The sequence below is a fragment of the Miscanthus floridulus genome, chromosome 18 (assembly GCF_019320115.1).
Source record: "Miscanthus floridulus cultivar M001 chromosome 18, ASM1932011v1, whole genome shotgun sequence".
In the NCBI taxonomy this organism is placed as follows: Eukaryota; Viridiplantae; Streptophyta; class Magnoliopsida; order Poales; family Poaceae; genus Miscanthus; species Miscanthus floridulus.
In genome coordinates this window covers 37,157,718-37,165,272 of record NC_089597.1, presented here as the reverse complement: position 1 = coordinate 37,165,272, position 7,555 = coordinate 37,157,718, and the positions used below count along the sequence as shown (strand labels likewise).

The following is a 7,555-nucleotide window of genomic DNA, read 5'->3' as shown; positions in this document are numbered from 1 at the left end:
AACACCACACACAAGTAGATCGACTAGAAACCCTAAAAATCACCTCAACCACAATATGTTATGCAAGTAATGTAAATCAAGCACAAATGACACAATGATTTATCCCGTGGTTCAGCTCGCCACCAAGGCTTACCTACCTCCACGTTGTTGAGGTTGGCCATTAAGGCTTAGGGCTTTCCAAACCTTCCTCGTTCTCAAATCAAGAGACTTAACTCTTGAGATGAGGAGTGAGTTTATTAACTTCAAGAGATGGTTACAAACCTCCCGGGGCTACCACACAAGTTGGCAAGCTCCACGGGCGACGCTCTAGCTGGCTAGGAGCCAAGCTCGAAGAGTAACAAACACAACCGCCGGCCAAAACGTGAACCAAGTGCTCTTTCGAGTTAGAGAATCAATGGAGCTGCTCTCTAATCGAGTTTTGGACCCTTTTCCCTCAAGGATTGATGGGGAAATCAATGGATTTGCTTGGGGGCTTGAGGGCAACAATGGAGGGAGAGAGAGAGAGAGGAGAGAGAGAGAGAGAGAGAGAGAGAGAGAGAGAGAGAGAGCTCCTTTTCTGTTTTGAACCAACTAGAATGAGCAGGAGCCAGAAGAGAGACGTTAGGGAGGAAGAAGATGGGTATAAATACCCCCTCAGCCCCAACGGTCACTTAAGTGCGGCAGTGCCGCACTGCGGCAATGCCTCTCTTCAAGTACGGCAGTGCCGCACCACGTAAGACAACAAGGGTAAGAGTGAAGTGTAGACTATCTTGGCTGTGAATATGAGGCTGCATGTGTATGTTTGAGCACTTAGTAGCACATATTAGCTTAAGCATTGTGTCCCCCTTTATAGTACAACTTTTCCTATACTCAAATTCAAAATATAAAAGAATTTAAACCTCCTTTGAGTTTGAAGCCATCTACATTTGTAATTGGAGGCTCCTCCGTTTCGTGTAGTATCCTTGAACATGAATTCCCTACTTGTCATCTCGATAAATCTCATTAGTTCTTTAATTGCGTGGTCATTATCACCAAAACCTACAATTAGGGCTTGATTGCACTTTCAATATTACCTCCACCTCTGCTCTTATTCACGGTGAGACCATCAATTAACATCGCGACACCAACCAACAGCTAGCCTCTGAGCCTCTGCACTCTCCTCGATGTCATCAGGATGCTTCAAACCCTAGCCGCCTACGCATCCGCCATAGAAACAGATAAAATGGGTTTTGCTTTGCACCGTGGTTGGCTTAATGGAAATAGGAGCGGGCAAATTGGTCAATTCAAGTGTGTTGACTTGTCTCAGAACCGACTAGGTTGACAAGATGAGTTAACATGGAGCCACGTTAGACGGAGCATGAGACCAGGCCAAATTTACAAGTTTAGGGACTAAAACGACTGTTTTGAATGTTGATGGGCGAATTTTTAAGCCTTGTAGCAAAGTTTAAGGACAGGATTGGCGATTCCACAAAAAAAGGAGGATAATGAAACCGTCATTAAAGAAAAAGTAAAAGGGGAAGATAATGAAACCAAAGAAAAAGCAAGCATTCGTTATTTGTATCTCCAAGTGCCATGTATGATCGGATTAAAAAAAGTAAGTGGTCTATAGTGGCTTGCAGAAGCTACATATGCTTGGGAAGAGAGAAAGTGATCTATGCTAAAAAAAGAAGAGGGAGAGGAAATAAGGTGAGGCATGATGAAAGAAAAAAGTTTCTATGCAAACCACAAGTAGTGATAGTTTACATTGTGTGAATAGTAGTCTCAACATTCCTACTCTATGTGATCACTTTATTTATACTAGAACCACTAGAAGTGTTAGCTTGCATTGGTGGTGCCCTTAGATATTTATCCACCGTCGTGCATACATGACCTGTTTAAAATACCTTGTCTTCTGGATTAAAAGTGAAAAGTCTCAGTGAAAGCAGCATCTGACAAATGGTTGACAACATTATTGTGCATCACTGCATTTCTAGTATTCATCGACATCATACCTCAAAGTAACCAGTAGTATTCTGAAAAAAAAGGTGCACAACAGCACAAGGGCAAGGAAACACCAGCAAAATAGAATTCCAACCTGATCCCAGCAACCTTTTCTTTTCCTTATAGATACAATTGGAGATACGCTTGTTATTCAATAATACAGGAATGTTCATCTACAGTTTCCTCCCAATGACTCATTCTCTATGCACAATAATCCAGCAAATTTAGCTGATAGAACAAATACTATCACAAACAAGCTACCAGATCTACAAGAATATTGTTGCCCAGCACAAGTAACAACTCTGCTACAGCTAAGTCCACTTGTGCAGCGTTCGAGGCTCTTTTGTCCCAAAAGAAAAGGTAGCATCTGCCAGTGGATTCCTTAGAAGCTCTCTAGAATCTCTTCAGAGACCAAAGTTACACAGTGTTAGGAACTCCATTTCAGTGTCCACATACTTTGTCCACGGGGCCTTGTATTGGTTCAAAGCAACATCAAGCCAGGGCTTCATGTTCCCATCGAAGTGTATCACTGCAGCACTACGGATTGCCTCAGGGCTGATGCTTGGATTATAGCCAAGACCATGACTTATCCAGTGGCTTGGTATTGCCATAAAAGGGCATCAGCCCAGCAGTTAGAATGGATGTAGGATCCCACAGCTCGCCATCCTCATTCTGCCATAAGAATATACAAACATCAGTCCCTTGGGTCAAAATCAGATGAATTTTATTCTGATAAGAGTGGGCAACTATTGGCATCATTCACATAATTGCATACAGATATTACACATCAGAGACTAATGCAGAACATATTGTTAGTTAGATTATGAAGTACACAAGTTTAGGCTTCAGAGCAAAGCATTACTAGAGCACATGAACCCTACTCTCAGATACATATTGTTAGTTAGATTATGAGGTAAACAAGTTTAGGCTTCAGAGCAAAGCATTACTAGAGCACATGAACCCTACTCTCAGATAGGAACTCTTCCAGAAAGTTGCCAAGACCCCAATGTGCACCAATCCACTATATACTAAAATTAAATATGCCATGTTAGGACTTTAACATTCCCGACAAAAAGGAGAAAACATGAAAAACTATAGACCTTGGTTCAGCTGGACCCAGAACAGAAAAAAATGACAAGGCATGGCTTACATGTTCTCAGAAACAGGAAAAACACTTCTAGTTCCTGTTAAAAAGGAATGAAAAAAACATAACACACTCAATTTTGTGACCGTCATCACATTTGAACCCCAGCAATTAGAAGTTACCTACCTGCAACCAAATTGAACTATGAGGAAGTAAACATCACAACGCTAGCTCAATTTGGTGATCCTAAAGACTCCCTCCATTCCAAATTACAAGTCATTTTGGCTTTTTTTAGATATATATCTAGACATAGCATATATCTAGATGCAGAGTAAAAGCTATGTATTTAGAAAAGCCAAAACGACATAATTTGGAATGGAGGGAGTACAACAACCAAATTAAACTAAGAGGAAGTAATCATAACACTATAAAACAACCCACATTAAGATAAGATTTAAAACAAAATTGAGACAGTCGCTAGGAAACTCATTAAAACTCAAAAGAAAAGAAAACACTCTAACGATCAAAGCAAGCCTTGCTAAGATATGATTTAAGATAATTGTAAGTTTGTTAAACAATAAGACATAGGAGCTGAGTAGTTGAGTGCATAAGACTGAACCATGCAATTGTTTGGGCCAATCCATCAAGACATTAATATTAAAAATTCTACAAATGATTTGCTATCCAATCATCTGTACACAGCCATGAATAACACAAGTTACTGGAATCATTAGCCTAGAGACACAAATTTCTTCGTTGCAATACCAAACGTTACAGGCTGAAGCACCCTGTACTTAAATCCAACACATGAATATTGGTAATGGAAAAAAAAAACTTAAACAGAATCCACATCAAGCTAGTGAAAAGGTGAAGTTGAAGCACACATGACCTAAACTACATATATAGCCACTTATCAACCCCAATATACTACAATGCCACATGTAAGTTGTGAACAGAGTTCAGAGCAGCTCACCATTTCCATACACTGATGGAACAATTCTGTGCAACCATCCCGCCGCCATGTCTCAAGATCGAACACATTTACCCCATATGCCCATGCACAGGCACTGGGATTGAATCGATCCCGCACAATGGGCTGTGTGAAGTTGAGATACTTCCTGTACCTCCTAAACCCCCCGAAGCACGTCTCCACTGCGCCATTCACCTTCCCGTCCAAGTCGACCTGCCAAAGCGCTGCCAAATCCTTCTGCACCACCACATCGTCCTCCAAAAGGACCACCCTCCGCAGCGACGGGAACATATCTGGGAGGTAGAACCCTCAGGTAATCCAGCAACTCGACGTCCCTGTTGCCGGCGTCGATCTGCCTCACCACAGGTGAGTTGGTGGCATTAAGGAATGGAAAGTCGGAGTAAGCAAGGAGCTGGACGTGCACGCCAAGCGGCGGCGGGCGCCGCGCGAACCAGACGCGGAATGCAGGCAGGTACATGGGCGCGGTGACCACGTGGAAGACGTGGCGCGAGGGGTCGGCCGCGGCGCGCGCAGCCGAGGACACCACGACGGAGACGGCGAGCACATTGTCGGAGAAGATGGCGTAATGGTACAACGCGGGGTCATCGAACTCGGGGGACGGGTCGGGGTCGTCGGCGAATGCGGAGGGGTTGGCGAGGCGGGCCTCCAGGAGGCGCATGGCGAGGCAGTGGAGCGACTTGGGGGTGGAGTCCGCAGCGATGCGGGAGGACATGCGCCCCGCGCGGCGCGCGCGCGCGAGCTGCTCGCCGACGGCGAAGACGGTGTAGGAGAGCTTCTGGATCTTGGACTGAGTGTCGAACCCCTCCTTGGCGTCAGCGGCGAGGGCGCGCAAGAACTTGATGCGCTCGCGGGCCTCCTTCTCGAGGGGCCTGAGCGCGTCCTCGGGGAGCGAGGAGGAGAGGTGGGAGGCGAGGCGGGCGGACAGCGCGGAGAGGTCGGAGGAGAGGGTCGAGAACGAGAGTGACTGCGCTGCGGAGGCCTCCTTGAGCTTCAGTGCGTGCGCGGCGTACGCGGCAAGGACGGCCGCGTGGCGCCGGACGGCGGCGAGGCGCGCGGACAGCGGGGGCGAGGAACGCGCCGACGAGGCGGGCGTGGAAGAGAGGAGGAAGGAGAGTGCCGCGAGGAGGAGGAGCGTGAGCAGAGCCGCGAACGCCGCGCGGCGCGGGGCGGACGGCCGGAACGTGCGGCCGCCGGCCATCGGGGATGGGGAAGTGGCCGAGTGGGAGCGGGGGAGTGTGGAGTGGCCGGTGGCTAAGGCTATCCGCGCTCGTCCACCTCTATTTTCATCTCTAAAAAGGAATATTCTATCTTAGTCATCGAGATTCTCTACTCTATATCTATTTCTCTCGCACCCGTGTTATCTCTATCCCATACTCTATACCCACTATTCCATATTTTATTCCCCTCCCTCCTCTTTTCTCTCTCTCACCAACGCTCTCTCCCTCGCTACAGTGTTTTAGCGTGCCCCTGCACGGCCGCCGGAAGTAGCGTTTCTCTGTTCAAGCCGGTAGGACAGCGGCTGCTTTACAGGCCTGCAGTGCGGACGCGCGGAACGGTACCACGTGCTGCAGGCCGGCTTCCAGGTCCGCGGTGCGGTCAGTCTAAGCGCGTCGCGGATCTGAGCTGGTGGGCGAGGCGGAAAGAGGCTGGTTGGTGGGCGATCCTGTAGGTCCAACCAGTCAGTCAGCATGTTCGCTAGTTGTTTCAGTGAGGGCTTATCCGCCAACAGAATTTTTCTCTCGCGCGCGAATGAACTTATCAAGAACCATTAAATAGTGGACTAGGCAACTGTAGGTATCAATGTCGGTGAGAACAAAAGAAAAGAAAAAAAATTAAGAGAGAGAAAGAGACATCCATTATTCCATTCTCCAACACAGGCAGCTGATGTGCGGCCAAGCTAGATAGCTGTGAGAGGAAAACACTTTTGTTTTCTTAAAATTTGACTTATGCTGATACTTGCACTGATTTGTTATGAGAGAAAAATATTGTTCGTTCGCTGAAAATTACTATTGAAGTAATGCTGAAGAACATAACGTAAATCTGATGATGTTCCATGAGCCGCAGAGAGATATATTAAACAAAATGGACCGGAAGCATTTGAGAAGCTCATCAGCAAGGTACTCCTGTTCTGAACTGAAATTATTGATTTTCCTTCGTTAACGTCATTCCTCTTATGGCTCCGTTCGCTGGTCTGAAACTTGGCCGAAACTGACTGAAAAATACTATTCTGGCTAAATTGTTGTGAGAAAAAAACACTGTTCCGGCTGAAAAATAAGCCGAATAAGCTAAATATGAGGTAAGCCGAGCAGAGCCTATATCTAATGCAAGGCTGATACACTGCTGCAGTGCTGCTAATGATTTCACTAGTGTTATGTATATGCCGCTTCTTGCAAATCTACTTACAAACATTTTATTGGACTCTAGTCGTTCATCTGCAAATGCATGTATTAGTATTATCCAAAGATATATCTTTAAGGCCTATTTGGGTATACTTCGCTCCACTGCAATCCACGTGGCACTACTATAAAATTGATTTTAGAAGACACATTTATTTTATTAACAGAGGCAGTCACAAAATATAGCTGTCTCCTAAAATAGGCAATGATTTTCGAAGGAGGTCATTTTATTTTAGGAGACAATAAAAATCCACTAAGAGAGGCAGGCCTCTTCATAAGTCCGCCTCTGAAAATAACTCCTATTTCCAAATCCATTTCGCCCAATCTAGCCCACTTAGCAAACCTTAAGTATTAAACATCTTGTGGCTAGCCCTTTCCACTCGAAATCCATTCCCTCCCTCCTCCTCTATCTCTCTCTCAAACACACACGGCACCACCGGCGGCCAGGCCAGCTCGAGGTAGTGGCGGCGACGGCAGGCGGGTGTGGATACGACGAGGACTAGCGGCAGCGCGTGGATCTGGCAAGCTGGAGCAGCGGCGGCACACGGAACCAGCGGGCAGCGTGGCGGCACGTCGATGGACTCGCCGAGCCTCGTGCATGGGCTTAGCGGGCCCCTTTACTGGCTCACTATTTCTTTTTAATTTATTAATAGAGGTGGGCATTTGTCCGCCTCTGCAAATCAGGATTTACACTGATAGCCGAGGTGAATGGTCTGTCCGCCTCTATCAATGCTTTTTGACCGTCTACGAAAATACTTATGGTAGTAGAGTGGCTTGGTAGGGATTGAAGCGAAAAATTAGTTCATTTTCCACTCTAATCCATCAACCCTGTGAATTAAGGTAAATTTGAGTGCAGCCAAACAAAGCTCCATGTGGTTTTGCCTATTCATGTATACCATTGCCGGGAATTGGCGGGAAATGTGAATGGAACTTCTCCAAATGCATTAGAGCATCTCTAGCAGTCCCTCAATCCATCTCCCCCAATAAGTTGATAAGTACTACTTTTTAGAGTATCGGGGGAGATGCTGCAGCAGATCACCAAAAACACAACCCCAATACAGATGGGTCCCACTTGTCAGCCAAAAAATATATTTTCCCCGATCGGTTCTTCTCCCACGCGTGACT

The 7,555-nt window shown here is 46.3% G+C and overlaps 1 pseudogene; it reads right to left on the bottom strand.

Annotated features, from left to right (window-relative positions):
• Positions 1 to 2,074: 2,074 nt before the first annotated feature.
• Positions 2,075 to 5,269, bottom strand: LOC136522364 (probable galacturonosyltransferase 9; annotated as a pseudogene).
• Positions 5,270 to 7,555: the final 2,286 nt, after the last annotated feature.